Source organism: Ambystoma mexicanum, chromosome 2q, assembly GCF_040938575.1.
Source record: "Ambystoma mexicanum isolate Mex_15411 chromosome 2q, UKY_AmexF1_1, whole genome shotgun sequence".
Classification (NCBI taxonomy): Eukaryota; Metazoa; Chordata; class Amphibia; order Caudata; family Ambystomatidae; genus Ambystoma; species Ambystoma mexicanum.
In genome coordinates this window covers 129,450,464-129,472,945 of record NC_090924.1, presented here as the reverse complement: position 1 = coordinate 129,472,945, position 22,482 = coordinate 129,450,464, and the positions used below count along the sequence as shown (strand labels likewise).

General features: G+C 47.4%; 14 non-coding genes across 14 annotated transcripts; all 14 read right to left on the bottom strand.

Annotated features, from left to right (window-relative positions):
- Positions 1 to 124: 124 nt before the first annotated feature.
- Positions 125 to 197, bottom strand: TRNAV-UAC (transfer RNA valine (anticodon UAC)). Its single transcript has one exon. It is a non-coding gene; the product is annotated as a tRNA-Val (tRNA).
- Positions 198 to 611: 414 nt separating this feature from the next.
- On the bottom strand, positions 612 to 683 carry TRNAP-CGG (transfer RNA proline (anticodon CGG)). The gene has a single exon. It is a non-coding gene; the product is annotated as a tRNA-Pro (tRNA).
- A 2,749-nt stretch (positions 684 to 3,432) lies between these two features.
- TRNAV-UAC (transfer RNA valine (anticodon UAC)) lies at positions 3,433 to 3,505 on the bottom strand. Its single transcript has one exon. It is a non-coding gene; the product is annotated as a tRNA-Val (tRNA).
- A 414-nt stretch (positions 3,506 to 3,919) lies between these two features.
- Positions 3,920 to 3,991, bottom strand: TRNAP-CGG (transfer RNA proline (anticodon CGG)). Its single transcript has one exon. It is a non-coding gene; the product is annotated as a tRNA-Pro (tRNA).
- Positions 3,992 to 6,771: 2,780 nt separating this feature from the next.
- On the bottom strand, positions 6,772 to 6,844 carry TRNAV-UAC (transfer RNA valine (anticodon UAC)). The gene has a single exon. It is a non-coding gene; the product is annotated as a tRNA-Val (tRNA).
- A 414-nt stretch (positions 6,845 to 7,258) lies between these two features.
- TRNAP-CGG (transfer RNA proline (anticodon CGG)) lies at positions 7,259 to 7,330 on the bottom strand. The gene has a single exon. It is a non-coding gene; the product is annotated as a tRNA-Pro (tRNA).
- A 2,691-nt stretch (positions 7,331 to 10,021) lies between these two features.
- On the bottom strand, positions 10,022 to 10,094 carry TRNAV-UAC (transfer RNA valine (anticodon UAC)). Its single transcript has one exon. It is a non-coding gene; the product is annotated as a tRNA-Val (tRNA).
- A 415-nt stretch (positions 10,095 to 10,509) lies between these two features.
- Positions 10,510 to 10,581, bottom strand: TRNAP-CGG (transfer RNA proline (anticodon CGG)). Its single transcript has one exon. It is a non-coding gene; the product is annotated as a tRNA-Pro (tRNA).
- Positions 10,582 to 13,308: 2,727 nt separating this feature from the next.
- Positions 13,309 to 13,381, bottom strand: TRNAV-UAC (transfer RNA valine (anticodon UAC)). Its single transcript has one exon. It is a non-coding gene; the product is annotated as a tRNA-Val (tRNA).
- A 414-nt stretch (positions 13,382 to 13,795) lies between these two features.
- Positions 13,796 to 13,867, bottom strand: TRNAP-CGG (transfer RNA proline (anticodon CGG)). The gene has a single exon. It is a non-coding gene; the product is annotated as a tRNA-Pro (tRNA).
- Positions 13,868 to 16,600: 2,733 nt separating this feature from the next.
- On the bottom strand, positions 16,601 to 16,673 carry TRNAV-UAC (transfer RNA valine (anticodon UAC)). The gene has a single exon. It is a non-coding gene; the product is annotated as a tRNA-Val (tRNA).
- Positions 16,674 to 17,087: 414 nt separating this feature from the next.
- TRNAP-CGG (transfer RNA proline (anticodon CGG)) lies at positions 17,088 to 17,159 on the bottom strand. The gene has a single exon. It is a non-coding gene; the product is annotated as a tRNA-Pro (tRNA).
- Positions 17,160 to 19,887: 2,728 nt separating this feature from the next.
- Positions 19,888 to 19,960, bottom strand: TRNAV-UAC (transfer RNA valine (anticodon UAC)). Its single transcript has one exon. It is a non-coding gene; the product is annotated as a tRNA-Val (tRNA).
- Positions 19,961 to 20,374: 414 nt separating this feature from the next.
- Positions 20,375 to 20,446, bottom strand: TRNAP-CGG (transfer RNA proline (anticodon CGG)). Its single transcript has one exon. It is a non-coding gene; the product is annotated as a tRNA-Pro (tRNA).
- Between the last annotated feature and the right edge of the window lie 2,036 nt (positions 20,447 to 22,482).

Below are 22,482 nucleotides of genomic sequence, written 5' to 3'. Positions count from 1 at the left end.
GTCTACTCAGAATTTATTTCAAAGCGTGTCAGAGGAACTGCTTCTTCCGTTGCAACTGCAAATAAGTTCATGGCTTGAGCTTCGAGATGGTGGAACATGAAAAGTGTAAAATGCCACCCTCTGCTGTTTCTGCCCGGTCTCGAACCAGGGACCTTTCGCGTGTAAGGCGAACGTGATAACCACTACACTACAGAAACTGCTGCATGCTATGGCCTCTGGCGGTTGAGAGAATAGGGTCAAGTAACAGTGCAATTGTTTCTGTTTGAACACTTATCAAATGCCTCACGCCCAAAGCTTTACAAATGCAGCTCATCACACACACGGCGTTACAAGCATGAACACTCAGACAAGTGTGCCAGCTGAGAGGCCGTGCAGTCTGAAGATGTAAGGGCCTCTTTAGGCATTGGTATGGGACAGCCATGAATTAACAAACAAATCCAGAAAGGTGACTGAGAGCTACTTGGGACTCCTTAATGCATGGCGCAATGAGGCGGTCCGCAAAGAGGCTTAGGAAGCCCAATGTTCATCGACCATTGTCCATCCATCAGTCCAGAGTCTATAGAATTGAAAAACACATGTGTAAAAAAGTATCGGGCCAGGCACCAATCAATGGGCTCGTCAGGGATTTGAACCCGGGACCTCTCGCACCCGAAGCGAGAATCATACCCCTAGACCAACAAGCCTACACTTGCAGAGTAGTCTAGACAATATGTAGGGATTTGACTTGGCAGTTGTACCTCTTGAGGATTGTAGCACAAGAGTATCTCTTCCTAACGTTTGCTCCTAAAGCCCGTCCTCGTCCCTAAATGATGCAAAGGCTGAGCGTCTTCACAGGTCTACTCCTCATCCCGAAGGTTGGTGGACCATTGACATCAGGGTGAAAGGTGCTTGCGATACACTGTTCCTTCCTTCCTTCCTTCCTTCCTTCCTTCCTTCCTTCCTTCCTTCCTTCCTTCCTTCCTTCCTTCCTTCCTTCCTTCCTTCCTTCCTTCCTTCCTTCCTTCCTTCCTTCCTTCCTTCCTTCCTTCCTTCCTTCCTTCCTTCCTTCCTTCCTTCCTTCCTTCCTTCCTTCCTTCCTTCCTTCCTTCCTTCCTTCCTTCCTTCCTTCCTTCCTTCCTCTTATGCTGTTTATGTAATAAGAGGGGACGATACACAGAAGAGAGAGAGTGGCCCAACACACTAGACTAGCAGTCTTCTGATCAATCTGCAGCTGGCAAGGTGGGGGAGAGACTTTATTTTGCACCTGCTGGGATATGCATTGGCAGAAGCTCTGAGGGCTGGGCCTTTCCTTTTGCCTGTAAAAACAAAAAGCAGCCCTCCTCCCTCCAGCCCTGAGAGCATGGGCGTGACACTGGCAAAAGCAGCATCTCCCCTTTGGTAAAGATGACCATTGCACAGCTGCTCACTCAGAGCTCGATCGTGCTCGATCAGGCGAGATATATATTTAGGTCACCAGCAAAGTCTGTTCTCTTTTCTTGCGTAGGGTGAGCATTCACAGAGCCCAGCTTCGTTGACAAGAGTGCAAAAGGTGTATACTAAAAGCTTTCTGCTTTACTTGAGCGCCATGGCCGTTATTATATTTTGGCTGCTCCAAGCAATCCCTGTCCAGCCTATGCAAATTTCCAGCTCAAATTTTCCCAGCACTCAAAAAGTCCCTCCTCCCGCCAGCTATGCTTTCAGGAAGTTCAGCAGAAGCAGTCCAACTTCTGTTCCCAGTTCAGAGGAAAAGCTTTCTCGGGCCAGAGAGAGCCAGGGAATCACTGTACCGGCAAGTGCATTTCTTACAACTGGTAATCCCTCAGAACACAGAAATGAAGAAGCTGTATATGAAAATGTGATATTTCTTTGGTACACTAACCTATGTAACTAATATGCACCATTTCAGAGGACGGAGCGGACCCAACTGTGATCCCAGAGACCCAAATACCCAGCAGTAGGGAAAAGAAATCCTCTCTGTGCTCTGCAACATTACATACACAAAATGAAGGCGCGTGCATTTTATTATTGGCCCCATATACACAATACATGTGAGGATGCTTGCCTTCCCAGTGTATTTCTCAAGCTCTTGAGAGCATATGCTATTTCCATGGGAACGCAAATAAGTTCATACTTTACATTTGTGTGTGACAAAAGGGGAAAAAAACGATTTTGTGTAAAATGCCAGCAGAGAGTGTTTCTGCCCGGTCTCGAACGTGCTAACCACTACACTACAGAAACAACTGCTTGCATCCCTTTGTAGGGACTGGGAGAACAGGTGCAAAGGGCTTTGCAAGTGGACCTGCTTAAAGACTAATCAAATGCCTTGCGCCTGAAGCTCACACAATCCAGCCTAAAACATACGTCCTATCAAGCATGCGCACATATACAAGTATGCCTGTTGAGGGTCTATGCAGCGTACAGAGGGAAGGACATATTTCCACTTTGAGATCGGACGGCCAAAACTCACAAACAAATCAAGGAATGTTACTGAGAGCTAACAGAGAACACAAAGTGCTTGTCGCAAGGACATGGCAGGCAAAGAGGTTCAGGAAGTGAATTGTTCATCGACTACTGCTTACCGAGAAAGCCAGAGAGTCTGTCCAATGAAAATAACATTGGAAAAAAAAAAAAGGAGCTCAAGTTACCCACCTTGATCGGGCTCCTCCGGACCTCTCGCACCCAAAGCGAGAATCATACCCCTAGACCAACGAGCCACGGTCCTGTGATCATCTGACGGAATTGTACTCAGCGTTTCCACCCCCCTTAGGCTTCGAGGCCAAGAATGCCTATTCCTGAAGTTTGTTCCTGCCGCTGAAAGCCTTGTCGGTGTATGAGCCAAATGAATGCCCCAGTCGGCACGCTCTGACTGTCTTCATAGCTCTTCTTCTCGTCCTGAAGGTGTTGGCACATTGACATCAGGATCAATGAAGCTGGTGGCACACCCTCCCTTCCATTCGCCCGTGAAGGGTACGTATAAAAGAGCTGTTGATGCACAGAAGAAGAAATCTAGCACAACACCAACGCGGTCTGCTGATCAATTGAAAGTGGACAAAGTGAGCCAGTGAGAGCCTTCATTTTGCACCGGATCTGCATTGGCAGAAGCTCTGAGGGCTAGGAATTTTCTTTTGCCCTTGAAAAAAAGAAAAATCCAATATCACATCTGCCTGGGTGCATGAACATTGCTCAGGGAAAAGCAGCGCCACCCTTCTGTAAGAAATAGCATTGCACAACTGCTCCCTCAGCTTTCCATCCAACTATACATAAGCACGCACATATGCAGGCATGCAATTTTAATTCATCACATATTCGGAGCAAATGTGAGTGCGCTCGTCTACTCAGAATTTATTTCAAAGCGTGTCAGAGGAACTGCTTCTTCCGTTGCAACTGCAAATAAGTTCATGGCTTGAGCTTCGAGATGGTGGAACATGAAAAGTGTAAAATGCCACCCTCTGCTGTTTCTGCCCGGTCTCGAACCAGGGACCTTTCGCGTGTAAGGCGAACGTGATAACCACTACACTACAGAAACTGCTGCATGCTATGGCCTCTGGCGGTTGAGAGAATAGGGTCAAGTAACAGTGCAATTGTTTCTGTTTGAACACTTATCAAATGCCTCACGCCCAAAGCTTTACAAATGCAGCTCATCACACACACGGCGTTACAAGCATGAACACTCAGACAAGTGTGCCAGCTGAGAGGCCGTGCAGTCTGAAGATGTAAGGGCCTCTTTAGGCATTGGTATGGGACAGCCATGAATTAACAAACAAATCCAGAAAGGTGACTGAGAGCTACTTGGGACTCCTTAATGCATGGCGCAATGAGGCGGTCCGCAAAGAGGCTTAGGAAGCCCAATGTTCATCGACCATTGTCCATCCATCAGTCCAGAGTCTATAGAATTGAAAAACACATGTGTAAAAAAGTATCGGGCCAGGCACCAATCAATGGGCTCGTCAGGGATTTGAACCCGGGACCTCTCGCACCCGAAGCGAGAATCATACCCCTAGACCAACAAGCCTACACTTGCAGAGTAGTCTAGACAATATGTAGGGATTTGACTTGGCAGTTGTACCTCTTGAGGATTGTAGCACAAGAGTATCTCTTCCTAACGTTTGCTCCTAAAGCCCGTCCTCGTCCCTAAATGATGCAAAGGCTGAGCGTCTTCACAGGTCTACTCCTCATCCCGAAGGTTGGTGGACCATTGACATCAGGGTGAAAGGTGCTTGCGATACACTGTTCCTTCCTTCCTTCCTTCCTTCCTTCCTTCCTTCCTTCCTTCCTTCCTTCCTTCCTTCCTTCCTTCCTTCCTTCCTTCCTTCCTTCCTTCCTTCCTTCCTTCCTTCCTTCCTTCCTTCCTTCCTTCCTTCCTTCCTTCCTTCCTTCCTTCCTTCCTTCCTTCCTTCCTTCCTTCCTTCCTTCCTTCCTTCCTTCCTTCCTTCCTTCCTTCCTTCCTTCCTTCCTTCCTTCCTTCCTTCCTTCCTTCCTCTTATGCTGTTTATGTAATAAGAGGGGACGATACACAGAAGAGAGAGAGTGGCCCAACACACTAGACTAGCAGTCTTCTGATCAATCTGCAGCTGGCAAGGTGGGGGAGAGACTTTATTTTGCACCTGCTGGGATATGCATTGGCAGAAGCTCTGAGGGCTGGGCCTTTCCTTTTGCCTGTAAAAACAAAAAGCAGCCCTCCTCCCTCCAGCCCTGAGAGCATGGGCGTGACACTGGCAAAAGCAGCATCTCCCCTTTGGTAAAGATGACCATTGCACAGCTGCTCACTCAGAGCTCGATCGTGCTCGATCAGGCGAGATATATATTTAGGTCACCAGCAAAGTCTGTTCTCTTTTCTTGCGTAGGGTGAGCATTCACAGAGCCCAGCTTCGTTGACAAGAGTGCAAAAGGTGTATACTAAAAGCTTTCTGCTTTACTTGAGCGCCATGGCCGTTATTATATTTTGGCTGCTCCAAGCAATCTCTGTCCAGCCTATGCAAATTTCCAGCTCAAATTTTCCCAGCACTCAAAAAGTCCCTCCTCCCGCCAGCTATGCTTTCAGGAAGTTCAGCAGAAGCAGTCCAACTTCTGTTCCCAGTTCAGAGGAAAAGCTTTCTCGGGCCAGAGAAAGCCAGGGAATCACTGTACCGGCAAGTGCATTTCTTACAACTGGTAATCCCTCAGAACACAGAAATGAAGAAGCTGTATATGAAAATGTGATATTTCTTTGGTACACTAACCTATGTAACTAATATGCACCATTTCAGAGGACGGAGCGGACCCAACTGTGATCCCAGAGACCCAAATACCCAGCAGTAGGGAAAAGAAATCCTCTCTGTGCTCTGCAACATTACATACACAAAATGAAGGCGCGTGCATTTTATTATTGGCCCCATATACACAATACATGTGAGGATGCTTGCCTTCCCAGTGTATTTCTCAAGCTCTTGAGAGCATATGCTATTTCCATGGGAACGCAAATAAGTTCATACTTTACATTTGTGTGTGACAAAAGGGGAAAAAAACGATTTTGTGTAAAATGCCAGCAGAGAGTGTTTCTGCCCGGTCTCGAACGTGCTAACCACTACACTACAGAAACAACTGCTTGCATCCCTTTGTAGGGACTGGGAGAACAGGTGCAAAGGGCTTTGCAAGTGGACCTGCTTAAAGACTAATCAAATGCCTTGCGCCTGAAGCTCACACAATCCAGCCTAAAACATACGTCCTATCAAGCATGCGCACATATACAAGTATGCCTGTTGAGGGTCTATGCAGCGTACAGAGGGAAGGACATATTTCCACTTTGAGATCGGACGGCCAAAACTCACAAGCAAATCAAGGAATGTTACTGAGAGCTAACAGAGAACACAAAGTGCTTGTCGCAAGGACATGGCAGGCAAAGAGGTTCAGGAAGTGAATTGTTCATCGACTACTGCTTACCGAGAAAGCCAGAGAGTCTGTCCAATGAAAATAACATTGGAAAAAAAAAAAGGAGCTCAAGTTACCCACCTTGATCGGGCTCCTCCGGACCTCTCGCACCCAAAGCGAGAATCATACCCCTAGACCAACGAGCCACGGTCCTGTGATCATCTGACGGAATTGTACTCAGCGTTTCCACCCCCCTTAGGCTTCGAGGCCAAGAATGCCTATTCCTGAAGTTTGTTCCTGCCGCTGAAAGCCTTGTCGGTGTATGAGCCAAATGAATGCCCCAGTCGGCACGCTCTGACTGTCTTCATAGCTCTTCTTCTCGTCCTGAAGGTGTTGGCACATTGACATCAGGATCAATGAAGCTGGTGGCACACCCTCCCTTCCATTCGCCCGTGAAGGGTACGTATAAAAGAGCTGTTGATGCACAGAAGAAGAAATCTAGCACAACACCAACGCGGTCTGCTGATCAATTGAAAGTGGACAAAGTGAGCGAGTGAGAGCCTTCATTTTGCACCGGATCTGCATTGGCAGAAGCTCTGAGGGCTAGGAATTTTCTTTTGCCCTTGAAAAAAAGAAAAATCCAATATCACATCTGCCTGGGTGCATGAACATTGCTCAGGGAAAAGCAGCGCCACCCTTCTGTAAGAAATAGCATTGCACAACTGCTCCCTCAGCTTTCCATCCAACTATACATAAGCACGCACATATGCAGGCATGCAATTTTAATTCATCACATATTCGGAGCAAATGTGAGTGCGCTCGTCTACTCAGAATTTATTTCAAAGCGTGTCAGAGGAACTGCTTCTTCCGTTGCAACTGCAAATAAGTTCATGGCTTGAGCTTCGAGATGGTGGAACATGAAAAGTGTAAAATGCCACCCTCTGCTGTTTCTGCCCGGTCTCGAACCAGGGACCTTTCGCGTGTAAGGCGAACGTGATAACCACTACACTACAGAAACTGCTGCATGCTATGCCCTCTGGCGGTTGAGAGAATAGGGTCAAGTAACAGTGCAATTGTCTCTGTTTGAACACTTATCAAATGCCTCACGCCCAAAGCTTTACAAATGCAGCTCATCACACACACGGCGTTACAAGCATGAACACTCAGACAAGTGTGCCAGCTGAGAGGCCGTGCAGTCTGAAGATGTAAGGGCCTCTTTAGGCATTGGTATGGGACAGCCATGAATTAACAAACAAATCCAGAAAGGTGACTGAGAGCTACTTGGGACTCCTTAATGCATGGCGCAATGAGGCGGTCCGCAAAGAGGCTTAGGAAGCCCAATGTTCATCGACCATTGTCCATCCATCAGTCCAGAGTCTATAGAATTGAAAAACACATGTGTAAAAAAGTATCGGGCCAGGCACCAATCAATGGGCTCGTCCGGGATTTGAACCCGGGACCTCTCGCACCCGAAGCGAGAATCATACCCCTAGACCAACGAGCCTACACTTGCAGAGTAGTCTAGACAATATGTAGGGATTTGACTTGGCAGTTGTACCTCTTGAGGATTGTAGCACAAGAGTATCTCTTCCTAACGTTTGCTCCTAAAGCCCGTCCTCGTCCCTAAATGATGCAAAGGCTGAGCGTCTTCACAGGTCTACTCCTCATCCCGAAGGTTGGTGGACCATTGACATCAGGGTGAAAGGTGCTTGCGATACACTGTTCCTTCCTTCCTTCCTTCCTTCCTTCCTTCCTTCCTTCCTTCCTTCCTTCCTTCCTTCCTTCCTTCCTTCCTTCCTTCCTTCCTTCCTTCCTTCCTTCCTTCCTTCCTTCCTTCCTTCCTTCCTTCCTTCCTTCCTTCCTTCCTTCCTTCCTTCCTTCCTCTTATGCTGTTTATGTAATAAGAGGGGACGATACACAGAAGAGAGAGAGTGGCCCAACACACTAGACTAGCAGTCTTCTGATCAATCTGCAGCTGGCAAGGTGGGGGAAAGACTTTATTTTGCACCTGCTGGGATATGCATTGGCAGAAGCTCTGAGGGCTGGGCCTTTCCTTTTGCCTGTAAAAACAAAAAGCAGCCCTCCTCCCTCCAGCCCTGAGAGCATGGGTGTGACACTGGCAAAAGCAGCATCTCCCCTTTGGTAAAGATGACCATTGCAAAGCTGCTCACTCAGAGCTCGATCGTGCTCGATCAGGCGAGATATATTTAGGTCACCAGCAAAGTCTGTTCTCTTTTCTTGCGTAGGGTGAGCATTCACAGAGCCCAGCTTCGTTGACAAGAGTGCAAAAGGTGTATACTAAAAGCTTTCTGCTTTACTTGAGCGCCATGGCCGTTATTATATTTTGGCTGCTCCAAGCAATCTCTGTCCAGCCTATGCAAATTTCCAGCTCAAATTTTCCCAGCACTCAAAAAGTCCCTCCTCCCGCCAGCTATGCTTTCAGGAAGTTCAGCAGAAGCAGTCCAACTTCTGTTCCCAGTTCAGAGGAAAAGCTTTCTCGGGCCAGAGAAAGCCAGGGAATCACTGTACCGGCAAGTGCATTTCTTACAACTGGTAATCCCTCAGAACACAGAAATGAAGAAGCTGTATATGAAAATGTGATATTTCTTTGGTACACTAACCTATGTAACTAATATCCACCATTTCAGAGGACGGAGCGGACCCAACTGTGATCCCAGAGACCCAAATACCCAGCAGTAGGGAAAAGAAATCCTCTCTGTGCTCTGCAACATTACATACACAAAATGAAGGCGCGTGCATTTTATTATTGGCCCCATATACACAATACATGTGAGGATGCTTGCCTTCCCAGTGTATTTCTCAAGCTCTTGAGAGCATATGCTATTTCCATGGGAACGCAAATAAGTTCATACTTTACATTTGTGTGTGACAAAAGGGGAAAAAAACGATTTTGTGTAAAATGCCAGCAGAGAGTGTTTCTGCCCGGTCTCGAACGTGCTAACCACTACACTACAGAAACAACTGCTTGCATCCCTTTGTAGGGACTGGGAGAACAGGTGCAAAGGGCTTTGCAAGTGGACCTGCTTAAAGACTAATCAAATGCCTTGCGCCTGAAGCTCACACAATCCAGCCTAAAACATACGTCCTATCAAGCATGCGCACATATACAAGTATGCCTGTTGAGGGTCTATGCAGCGTACAGAGGGAAGGACATATTTCCACTTTGAGATCGGACGGCCAAAACTCACAAGCAAATCAAGGAATGTTACTGAGAGCTAACAGAGAACACAAAGTGCTTGTCGCAAGGACATGGCAGGCAAAGAGGTTCAGGAAGTGAATTGTTCATCGACTACTGCTTACCGAGAAAGCCAGAGAGTCTGTCCAATGAAAATAACATTGGAAAAAAAAAAAAGGAGCTCAAGTTACCCACCTTGATCGGGCTCCTCCGGACCTCTCGCACCCAAAGCGAGAATCATACCCCTAGACCAACGAGCCACGGTCCTGTGATCATCTGACGGAATTGTACTCAGCGTTTCCACCCCCCTTAGGCTTCGAGGCCAAGAATGCCTATTCCTGAAGTTTGTTCCTGCCGCTGAAAGCCTTGTCGGTGTATGAGCCAAATGAATGCCCCAGTCGGCACGCTCTGACTGTCTTCATAGCTCTTCTTCTCGTCCTGAAGGTGTTGGCACATTGACATCAGGATCAATGAAGCTGGTGGCACACCCTCCCTTCCATTCGCCCGTGAAGGGTACGTATAAAAGAGCTGTTGATGCACAGAAGAAGAAATCTAGCACAACACCAACGCGGTCTGCTGATCAATTGAAAGTGGACAAAGTGAGCCAGTGAGAGCCTTCATTTTGCACCGGATCTGCATTGGCAGAAGCTCTGAGGGCTAGGAATTTTCTTTTGCCCTTGAAAAAAAGAAAAATCCAATATCACATCTGCCTGGGTGCATGAACATTGCTCAGGGAAAAGCAGCGCCACCCTTCTGTAAGAAATAGCATTGCACAACTGCTCCCTCAGCTTTCCATCCAACTATACATAAGCACGCACATATGCAGGCATGCAATTTTAATTCATCACATATTCGGAGCAAATGTGAGTGCGCTCGTCTACTCAGAATTTATTTCAAAGCGTGTCAGAGGAACTGCTTCTTCCGTTGCAACTGCAAATAAGTTCATGGCTTGCGCTTCGAGATGGTGGAACATGAAAAGTGTAAAATGCCACCCTCTGCTGTTTCTGCCCGGTCTCGAACCAGGGACCTTTCGCGTGTAAGGCGAACGTGATAACCACTACACTACAGAAACTGCTGCATGCTATGCCCTCTGGCGGTTGAGAGAATAGGGTCAAGTAACAGTGCAATTGTCTCTGTTTGAACACTTATCAAATGCCTCACGCCCAAAGCTTTACAAATGCAGCTCATCACACACACGGCGTTACAAGCATGAACACTCAGACAAGTGTGCCAGCTGAGAGGCCGTGCAGTCTGAAGATGTAAGGGCCTCTTTAGGCATTGGTATGGGACAGCCATGAATTAACAAACAAATCCAGAAAGGTGACTGAGAGCTACTTGGGACTCCTTAATGCATGGCGCAATGAGGCGGTCCGCAAAGAGGCTTAGGAAGCCCAATGTTCATCGACCATTGTCCATCCATCAGTCCACAGTCTATAGAATTGAAAAACACATGTGTAAAAAAAGTATCGGGCCAGGCACCAATCAATGGGCTCGTCCGGGATTTGAACCCGGGACCTCTCGCACCCGAAGCGAGAATCATACCCCTAGACCAACGAGCCTACACTTGCAGAGTAGTCTAGACAATATGTAGGGATTTGACTTGGCAGTTGTACCTCTTGAGGATTGTAGCACAAGAGTATCTCTTCCTAACGTTTGCTCCTAAAGCCCGTCCTCGTCCCTAAATGATGCAAAGGCTGAGCGTCTTCACAGGTCTACTCCTCATCCCGAAGGTTGGTGGACCATTGACATCAGGGTGAAAGGTGCTTGCGATACACTGTTCCTTTCTTCCTTCCTTCCTTCCTTCCTTCCTTCCTTCCTTCCTTCCTTCCTTCCTTCCTTCCTTCCTTCCTTCCTTCCTTCCTTCCTTCCTTCCTTCCTTCCTTCCTTCCTTCCTTCCTTCCTTCCTTCCTTCCTTCCTTCCTTCCTTCCTTCCTTCCTTCCTTCCTTCCTTCCTTCCTTCCTTCCTTCCTTCCTCTTATGCTGTTTATGTAATAAGAGGGGACGATACACAGAAGAGAGAGAGTGGCCCAACACACTAGACTAGCAGTCTTCTGATCAATCTGCAGCTGGCAAGGTGGGGGAGAGACTTTATTTTGCACCTGCTGGGATATGCATTGGCAGAAGCTCTGAGGGCTGGGCCTTTCCTTTTGCCTGTAAAAACAAAAAGCAGCCCTCCTCCCTCCAGCCCTGAGAGCATGGGCGTGACACTGGCAAAAGCAGCATCTCCCCTTTGGTAAAGATGACCATTGCACAGCTGCTCACTCAGAGCTCGATCGTGCTCGATCAGGCGAGATATATATTTAGGTCACCAGCAAAGTCTGTTCTCTTTTCTTGCGTAGGGTGAGCATTCACAGAGCCCAGCTTCGTTGACAAGAGTGCAAAAGGTGTATACTAAAAGCTTTCTGCTTTACTTGAGCGCCATGGCCGTTATTATATTTTGGCTGCTCCAAGCAATCTCTGTCCAGCCTATGCAAATTTCCAGCTCAAATTTTCCCAGCACTCAAAAAGTCCCTCCTCCCGCCAGCTATGCTTTCAGGAAGTTCAGCAGAAGCAGTCCAACTTCTGTTCCCAGTTCAGAGGAAAAGCTTTCTCGGGCCAGAGAAAGCCAGGGAATCACTGTACCGGCAAGTGCATTTCTTACAACTGGTAATCCCTCAGAACACAGAAATGAAGAAGCTGTATATGAAAATGTGATATTTCTTTGGTACACTAACCTATGTAACTAATATGCACCATTTCAGAGGACGGAGCGGACCCAACTGTGATCCCAGAGACCCAAATACCCAGCAGTAGGGAAAAGAAATCCTCTCTGTGCTCTGCAACATTACATACACAAAATGAAGGCGCGTGCATTTTATTATTGGCCCCATATACACAATACATGTGAGGATGCTTGCCTTCCCAGTGTATTTCTCAAGCTCTTGAGAGCATATGCTATTTCCATGGGAACGCAAATAAGTTCATACTTTACATTTGTGTGTGACAAAAGGGGAAAAAAACGATTTTGTGTAAAATGCCAGCAGAGAGTGTTTCTGCCCGGTCTCGAACGTGCTAACCACTACACTACAGAAACAACTGCTTGCATCCCTTTGTAGGGACTGGGAGAACAGGTGCAAAGGGCTTTGCAAGTGGACCTGCTTAAAGACTAATCAAATGCCTTGCGCCTGAAGCTCACACAATCCAGCCTAAAACATACGTCCTATCAAGCATGCGCACATATACAAGTATGCCTGTTGAGGGTCTATGCAGCGTACAGAGGGAAGGACATATTTCCACTTTGAGATCGGACGGCCAAAACTCACAAGCAAATCAAGGAATGTTACTGAGAGCTAACAGAGAACACAAAGTGCTTGTCGCAAGGACATGGCAGGCAAAGAGGTTCAGGAAGTGAATTGTTCATCGACTACTGCTTACCGAGAAAGCCAGAGAGTCTGTCCAATGAAAATAACATTGGAAAAAAAAAAAGGAGCTCAAGTTACCCACCTTGATCGGGCTCCTCCGGACCTCTCGCACCCAAAGCGAGAATCATACCCCTAGACCAACGAGCCACGGTCCTGTGATCATCTGACGGAATTGTACTCAGCGTTTCCACCCCCTTAGGCTTCGAGGCCAAGAATGCCTATTCCTGAAGTTTGTTCCTGCCGCTGAAAGCCTTGTCGGTGTATGAGCCAAATGAATGCCCCAGTCGGCACGCTCTGACTGTCTTCATAGCTCTTCTTCTCGTCCTGAAGGTGTTGGCACATTGACATCAGGATCAATGAAGCTGGTGGCACACCCTCCCTTCCATTCGCCCGTGAAGGGTACGTATAAAAGAGCTGTTGATGCACAGAAGAAGAAATCTAGCACAACACCAACGCGGTCTGCTGATCAATTGAAAGTGGACAAAGTGAGCGAGTGAGAGCCTTCATTTTGCACCGGATCTGCATTGGCAGAAGCTCTGAGGGCTAGGAATTTTCTTTTGCCCTTGAAAAAAAGAAAAATCCAATATCACATCTGCCTGGGTGCATGAACATTGCTCAGGGAAAAGCAGCGCCACCCTTCTGTAAGAAATAGCATTGCACAACTGCTCCCTCAGCTTTCCATCCAACTATACATAAGCACGCACATATGCAGGCATGCAATTTTAATTCATCACATATTCGGAGCAAATGTGAGTGCGCTCGTCTACTCAGAATTTATTTCAAAGCGTGTCAGAGGAACTGCTTCTTCCGTTGCAACTGCAAATAAGTTCATGGCTTGAGCTTCGAGATGGTGGAACATGAAAAGTGTAAAATGCCACCCTCTGCTGTTTCTGCCCGGTCTCGAACCAGGGACCTTTCGCGTGTAAGGCGAACGTGATAACCACTACACTACAGAAACTGCTGCATGATATGCCCTCTGGCGGTTGAGAGAATAGGGTCAAGTAACAGTGCAATTGTCTCTGTTTGAACACTTATCAAATGCCTCACGCCCAAAGCTTTACAAATGCAGCTCATCACACACACGGCGTTACAAGCATGAACACTCAGACAAGTGTGCCAGCTGAGAGGCCGTGCAGTCTGAAGATGTAAGGGCCTCTTTAGGCATTGGTATGGGACAGCCATGAATTAACAAACAAATCCAGAAAGGTGACTGAGAGCTACTTGGGACTCCTTAATGCATGGCGCAATGAGGCGGTCCGCAAAGAGGCTTAGGAAGCCCAATGTTCATCGACCATTGTCCATCCATCAGTCCAGAGTCTATAGAATTGAAAAACACATGTGTAAAAAAGTATCGGGCCAGGCACCAATCAATGGGCTTGTCCAGGATTTGAACCCGGGACCTCTCGCACCCGAAGCGAGAATCATACCCCTAGACCAACGAGCCTACACTTGCAGAGTAGTCTAGACAATATGTAGGGATTTGACTTGGCAGTTGTACCTCTTGAGGATTGTAGCACAAGAGTATCTCTTCCTAACGTTTGCTCCTAAAGCCCGTCCTCGTCCCTAAATGATGCAAAGGCTGAGCGTCTTCACAGGTCTACTCCTCATCCCGAAGGTTGGTGGACCATTGACATCAGGGTGAAAGGTGCTTGCGATACACTGTTCCTTCCTTCCTTCCTTCCTTCCTTCCTTCCTTCCTTCCTTCCTTCCTTCCTTCCTTCCTTCCTTCCTTCCTTCCTTCCTTCCTTCCTTCCTTCCTTCCTTCCTTCCTTCCTTCCTTCCTTCCTTCCTTCCTTCCTTCCTTCCTTCCTTCCTTCCTTCCTTCCTTCCTTCCTTCCTTCCTTCCTTCCTTCCTTCCTTCCTCTTATGCTGTTTATGTAATAAGAGGGGACGATACACAGAAGAGAGAGAGTGGCCCAACACACTAGACTAGCAGTCTTCTGATCAATCTGCAGCTGGCAAGGTGGGGGAGAGACTTTATTTTGCACCTGCTGGGATATGCATTGGCAGAAGCTCTGAGGGCTGGGCCTTTCCTTTTGCCTGTAAAAACAAAAAGCAGCCCTCCTCCCTCCAGCCCTGAGAGCATGGGCGTGACACTGGCAAAAGCAGCATCTCCCCTTTGGTAAAGATGACCATTGCACAGCTGCTCACTCAGAGCTCGATCGTGCTCGATCAGGCGAGATATATATTTAGGTCACCAGCAAAGTCTGTTCTCTTTTCTTGCGTAGGGTGAGCATTCACAGAGCCCAGCTTCGTTGACAAGAGTGCAAAAGGTGTATACTAAAAGCTTTCTGCTTTACTTGAGCGCCATGGCCGTTATTATATTTTGGCTGCTCCAAGCAATCCCTGTCCAGCCTATGCAAATTTCCAGCTCAAATTTTCCCAGCACTCAAAAAGTCCCTCCTCCCGCCAGCTATGCTTTCAGGAAGTTCAGCAGAAGCAGTCCAACTTCTGTTCCCAGTTCAGAGGAAAAGCTTTCTCGGGCCAGAGAGAGCCAGGGAATCACTGTACCGGCAAGTGCATTTCTTACAACTGGTAATCCCTCAGAACACAGAAATGAAGAAGCTGTATATGAAAATGTGATATTTCTTTGGTACACTAACCTATGTAACTAATATGCACCATTTCAGAGGACGGAGCGGACCCAACTGTGATCCCAGAGACCCAAATACCCAGCAGTAGGGAAAAGAAATCCTCTCTGTGCTCTGCAACATTACATACACAAAATGAAGGCGCGTGCATTTTATTATTGGCCCCATATACACAATACATGTGAGGATGCTTGCCTTCCCAGTGTATTTCTCAAGCTCTTGAGAGCATATGCTATTTCCATGGGAACGCAAATAAGTTCATACTTTACATTTGTGTGTGACAAAAGGGGAAAAAAACGATTTTGTGTAAAATGCCAGCAGAGAGTGTTTCTGCCCGGTCTCGAACGTGCTAACCACTACACTACAGAAACAACTGCTTGCATCCCTTTGTAGGGACTGGGAGAACAGGTGCAAAGGGCTTTGCAAGTGGACCTGCTTAAAGACTAATCAAATGCCTTGCGCCTGAAGCTCACACAATCCAGCCTAAAACATACGTCCTATCAAGCATGCGCACATATACAAGTATGCCTGTTGAGGGTCTATGCAGCGTACAGAGGGAAGGACATATTTCCACTTTGAGATCGGACGGCCAAAACTCACAAGCAAATCAAGGAATGTTACTGAGAGCTAACAGAGAACACAAAGTGCTTGTCGCAAGGACATGGCAGGCAAAGAGGTTCAGGAAGTGAATTGTTCATCGACTACTGCTTACCGAGAAAGCCAGAGAGTCTGTCCAATGAAAATAACATTGGAAAAAAAAAAAAGGAGCTCAAGTTACCCACCTTGATCGGGCTCCTCCGGACCTCTCGCACCCAAAGCGAGAATCATACCCCTAGACCAACGAGCCACGGTCCTGTGATCATCTGACGGAATTGTACTCAGCGTTTCCACCCCCCTTAGGCTTCGAGGCCAAGAATGCCTATTCCTGAAGTTTGTTCCTGCCGCTGAAAGCCTTGTCGGTGTATGAGCCAAATGAATGCCCCAGTCGGCACGCTCTGACTGTCTTCATAGCTCTTCTTCTCGTCCTGAAGGTGTTGGCACATTGACATCAGGATCAATGAAGCTGGTGGCACACCCTCCCTTCCATTCGCCCGTGAAGGGTACGTATAAAAGAGCTGTTGATGCACAGAAGAAGAAATCTAGCACAACACCAACGCGGTCTGCTGATCAATTGAAAGTGGACAAAGTGAGCCAGTGAGAGCCTTCATTTTGCACCGGATCTGCATTGGCAGAAGCTCTGAGGGCTAGGAATTTTCTTTTGCCCTTGAAAAAAAGAAAAATCCAATATCACATCTGCCTGGGTGCATGAACATTGCTCAGGGAAAAGCAGCGCCACCCTTCTGTAAGAAATAGCATTGCACAACTGCTCCCTCAGCTTTCCATCCAACTATACATAAGCACGCACATATGCAGGCATGCAATTTTAATTCATCACATATTCGGAGCAAATGTGAGTGCGCTCGTCTACTCAGAATTTATTTCAAAGCGTGTCAGAGGAACTGCTTCTTCCGTTGCAACTGCAAATAAGTTCATGGCTTGAGCTTCGAGATGGTGGAACATGAAAAGTGTAAAATGCCACCCTCTGCTGTTTCTGCCCGGTCTCGAACCAGGGACCTTTCGCGTGTAAGGCGAACGTGATAACCACTACACTACAGAAACTGCTGCATGCTATGGCCTCTGGCGGTTGAGAGAATAGGGTCAAGTAACAGTGCAATTGTTTCTGTTTGAACACTTATCAAATGCCTCACGCCCAAAGCTTTACAAATGCAGCTCATCACACACACGGCGTTACAAGCATGAACACTCAGACAAGTGTGCCAGCTGAGAGGCCGTGCAGTCTGAAGATGTAAGGGCCTCTTTAGGCATTGGTATGGGACAGCCATGAATTAACAAACAAATCCAGAAAGGTGACTGAGAGCTACTTGGGACTCCTTAATGCATGGCGCAATGAGGCGGTCCGCAAAGAGGCTTAGGAAGCCCAATGTTCATCGACCATTGTCCATCCATCAGTCCAGAGTCTATAGAATTGAAAAACACATGTGTAAAAAAGTATCGGGCCAGGCACCAATCAATGGGCTCGTCAGGGATTTGAACCCGGGACCTCTCGCACCCGAAGCGAGAATCATACCCCTAGACCAACAAGCCCACACTTGCAGAGTAGTCTAGACAATATGTAGGGATTTGACTTGGCAGTTGTACCTCTTGAGGATTGTAGCACAAGAGTATCTCTTCCTAACGTTTGCTCCTAAAGCCCGTCCTCGTCCCTAAATGATGCAAAGGCTGAGCGTCTTCACAGGTCTACTCCTCATCCCGAAGGTTGGTGGACCATTGACATCAGGGTGAAAGGTGCTTGCGATACACTGTTCCTTCCTTCCTTCCTTCCTTCCTTCCTTCCTTCCTTCCTTCCTTCCTTCCTTCCTTCCTTCCTTCCTTCCTTCCTTCCTTCCTTCCTTCCTTCCTTCCTTCCTTCCTTCCTTCCTTCCTTCCTTCCTTCCTTCCTTCCTTCCTTCCTTCCTTCCTTCCTTCCTTCCTTCCTTCCTTCCTTCCTTCCTTCCTTCCTCTTATGCTGTTTATGTAATAAGAGGGGACGATACACAGAAGAGAGAGAGTGGCCCAAAACACTAGACTAGCAGTCTTCTGATCAATCTGCAGCTGGCAAGGTGGGGGAGAGACTTTATTTTGCACCTGCTGGGATATGCATTGGCAGAAGCTCTGAGGGCTGGGCCTTTCCTTTTGCCTGTAAAAACAAAAAGCAGCCCTCCTCCCTCCAGCCCTGAGAGCATGGGCGTGACACTGGCAAAAGCAGCATCTCCCCTTTGGTAAAGATGACCATTGCACAGCTGCTCACTCAGAGCTCGATCGTGCTCGATCAGGCGAGATATATATTTAGGTCACCAGCAAAGTCTGTTCTCTTTTCTTGCGTAGGGTGAGCATTCACAGAGCCCAGCTTCGTTGACAAGAGTGCAAAAGGTGTATACTAAAAGCTTTCTGCTTTACTTGAGCGCCATGGCCGTTATTATATTTTGGCTGCTCCAAGCAATCTCTGTCCAGCCTATGCAAATTTCCAGCTCAAATTTTCCCAGCACTCAAAAAGTCCCTCCTCCCGCCAGCTATGCTTTCAGGAAGTTCAGCAGAAGCAGTCCAACTTCTGTTCCCAGTTCAGAGGAAAAGCTTTCTCGGGCCAGAGAAAGCCAGGGAATCACTGTACCGGCAAGTGCATTTCTTACAACTGGTAATCCCTCAGAACACAGAAATGAAGAAGCTGTATATGAAAATGTGATATTTCTTTGGTACACTAACCTATGTAACTAATATGCACCATTTCAGAGGACGGAGCGGACCCAACTGTGATCCCAGAGACCCAAATACCCAGCAGTAGGGAAAAGAAATCCTCTCTGTGCTCTGCAACATTACATACACAAAATGAAGGCGCGTGCATTTTATTATTGGCCCCATATACACAATACATGTGAGGATGCTTGCCTTCCCAGTGTATTTCTCAAGCTCTTGAGAGCATATGCTATTTCCATGGGAACGCAAATAAGTTCATACTTTACATTTGTGTGTGACAAAAGGGGAAAAAAACGATTTTGTGTAAAATGCCAGCAGAGAGTGTTTCTGCCCGGTCTCGAACGTGCTAACCACTACACTACAGAAACAACTGCTTGCATCCCTTTGTAGGGACTGGGAGAACAGGTGCAAAGGGCTTTGCAAGTGGACCTGCTTAAAGACTAATCAAATGCCTTGCGCCTGAAGCTCACACAATCCAGCCTAAAACATACGTCCTATCAAGCATGCGCACATATACAAGTATGCCTGTTGAGGGTCTATGCAGCGTACAGAGGGAAGGACATATTTCCACTTTGAGATCGGACGGCCAAAACTCACAAGCAAATCAAGGAATGTTACTGAGAGCTAACAGAGAACACAAAGTGCTTGTCGCAAGGACATGGCAGGCAAAGAGGTTCAGGAAGTGAATTGTTCATCGACTACTGCTTACCGAGAAAGCCAGAGAGTCTGTCCAATGAAAATAACATTGGAAAAAAAAAAAGGAGCTCAAGTTACCCACCTTGATCGGGCTCCTCCGGACCTCTCGCACCCAAAGCGAGAATCATACCCCTAGACCAACGAGCCACGGTCCTGTGATCATCTGACGGAATTGTACTCAGCGTTTCCACCCCCCTTAGGCTTCGAGGCCAAGAATGCCTATTCCTGAAGTTTGTTCCTGCCGCTGAAAGCCTTGTCGGTGTATGAGCCAAATGAATGCCCCAGTCGGCACGCTCTGACTGTCTTCATAGCTCTTCTTCTCGTCCTGAAGGTGTTGGCACATTGACATCAGGATCAATGAAGCTGGTGGCACACCCTCCCTTCCATTCGCCCGTGAAGGGTACGTATAAAAGAGCTGTTGATGCACAGAAGAAGAAATCTAGCACAACACCAACGCGGTCTGCTGATCAATTGAAAGTGGACAAAGTGAGCGAGTGAGAGCCTTCATTTTGCACCGGATCTGCATTGGCAGAAGCTCTGAGGGCTAGGAATTTTCTTTTGCCCTTGAAAAAAAGAAAAATCCAATATCACATCTGCCTGGGTGCATGAACATTGCTCAGGGAAAAGCAGCGCCACCCTTCTGTAAGAAATAGCATTGCACAACTGCTCCCTCAGCTTTCCATCCAACTATACATAAGCACGCACATATGCAGGCATGCAATTTTAATTCATCACATATTCGGAGCAAATGTGAGTGCGCTCGTCTACTCAGAATTTATTTCAAAGCGTGTCAGAGGAACTGCTTCTTCCGTTGCAACTGCAAATAAGTTCATGGCTTGAGCTTCGAGATGGTGGAACATGAAAAGTGTAAAATGCCACCCTCTGCTGTTTCTGCCCGGTCTCGAACCAGGGACCTTTCGCGTGTAAGGCGAACGTGATAACCACTACACTACAGAAACTGCTGCATGCTATGCCCTCTGGCGGTTGAGAGAATAGGGTCAAGTAACAGTGCAATTGTCTCTGTTTGAACACTTATCAAATGCCTCACGCCCAAAGCTTTACAAATGCAGCTCATCACACACACGGCGTTACAAGCATGAACACTCAGACAAGTGTGCCAGCTGAGAGGCCGTGCAGTCTGAAGATGTAAGGGCCTCTTTAGGCATTGGTATGGGACAGCCATGAATTAACAAACAAATCCAGAAAGGTGACTGAGAGCTACTTGGGACTCCTTAATGCATGGCGCAATGAGGCGGTCCGCAAAGAGGCTTAGGAAGCCCAATGTTCATCGACCATTGTCCATCCATCAGTCCAGAGTCTATAGAATTGAAAAACACATGTGTAAAAAAGTATCGGGCCAGGCACCAATCAATGGGCTCGTCCGGGATTTGAACCCGGGACCTCTCGCACCCGAAGCGAGAATCATACCCCTAGACCAACGAGCCTACACTTGCAGAGTAGTCTAGACAATATGTAGGGATTTGACTTGGCAGTTGTACCTCTTGAGGATTGTAGCACAAGAGTATCTCTTCCTAACGTTTGCTCCTAAAGCCCGTCCTCGTCCCTAAATGATGCAAAGGCTGAGCGTCTTCACAGGTCTACTCCTCATCCCGAAGGTTGGTGGACCATTGACATCAGGGTGAAAGGTGCTTGCGATACACTGTTCCTTCCTTCCTTCCTTCCTTCCTTCCTTCCTTCCTTCCTTCCTTCCTTCCTTCCTTCCTTCCTTCCTTCCTTCCTTCCTTCCTTCCTTCCTTCCTTCCTTCCTTCCTTCCTTCCTTCCTTCCTTCCTTCCTTCCTTCCTTCCTTCCTTCCTTCCTTCCTTCCTTCCTCTTATGCTGTTTATGTAATAAGAGGGGACGATACACAGAAGAGAGAGAGTGGCCCAAAACACTAGACTAGCAGTCTTCTGATCAATCTGCAGCTGGCAAGGTGGGGGAGAGACTTTATTTTGCACCTGCTGGGATATGCATTGGCAGAAGCTCTGAGGGCTGGGCCTTTCCTTTTGCCTGTAAAAACAAAAAGCAGCCCTCCTCCCTCCAGCCCTGAGAGCATGGGCGTGACACTGGCAAAAGCAGCATCTCCCCTTTGGTAAAGATGACCATTGCACAGCTGCTCACTCAGAGCTCGATCGTGCTCGATCAGGCGAGATATATATTTAGGTCACCAGCAAAGTCTGTTCTCTTTTCTTGCGTAGGGTGAGCATTCACAGAGCCCAGCTTCGTTGACAAGAGTGCAAAAGGTGTATACTAAAAGCTTTCTGCTTTACTTGAGCGCCATGGCCGTTATTATATTTTGGCTGCTCCAAGCAATCCCTGTCCAGCCTATGCAAATTTCCAGCTCAAATTTTCCCAGCACTCAAAAAGTCCCTCCTCCCGCCAGCTATGCTTTCAGGAAGTTCAGCAGAAGCAGTCCAACTTCTGTTCCCAGTTCAGAGGAAAAGCTTTCTCGGGCCAGAGAGAGCCAGGGAATCACTGTACCGGCAAGTGCATTTCTTACAACTGGTATTCCCTCAGAACACAGAAATGAAGAAGCTGTATATGAAAATGTGATATTTCTTTGGTACACTAACCTATGTAACTAATATGCACCATTTCAGAGGACGGAGCGGACCCAACTGTGATCCCAGAGACCCAAATACCCAGCAGTAGGGAAAAGAAATCCTCTCTGTGCTCTGCAACATTACATACACAAAATGAAGGCGCGTGCATTTTATTATTGGCCCCATATACACAATACATGTGAGGATGCTTGCCTTCCCAGTGTATTTCTCAAGCTCTTGAGAGCATATGCTATTTCCATGGGAACGCAAATAAGTTCATACTTTACATTTGTGTGTGACAAAAGGGGAAAAAAACGATTTTGTGTAAAATGCCAGCAGAGAGTGTTTCTGCCCGGTCTCGAACGTGCTAACCACTACACTACAGAAACAACTGCTTGCATCCCTTTGTAGGGACTGGGAGAACAGGTGCAAAGGGCTTTGCAAGTGGACCTGCTTAAAGACTAATCAAATGCCTTGCGCCTGAAGCTCACACAATCCAGCCTAAAACATACGTCCTATCAAGCATGCGCACATATACAAGTATGCCTGTTGAGGGTCTATGCAGCGTACAGAGGGAAGGACATATTTCCACTTTGAGATCGGACGGCCAAAACTCACAAGCAAATCAAGGAATGTTACTGAGAGCTAACAGAGAACACAAAGTGCTTGTCGCAAGGACATGGCAGGCAAAGAGGTTCAGGAAGTGAATTGTTCATCGACTACTGCTTACCGAGAAAGCCAGAGAGTCTGTCCAATGAAAATAACATTGGAAAAAAAAAAAAGGAGCTCAAGTTACCCACCTTGATCGGGCTCCTCCGGACCTCTCGCACCCAAAGCGAGAATCATACCCCTAGACCAACGAGCCACGGTCCTGTGATCATCTGACGGAATTGTACTCAGCGTTTCCACCCCCCTTAGGCTTCGAGGCCAAGAATGCCT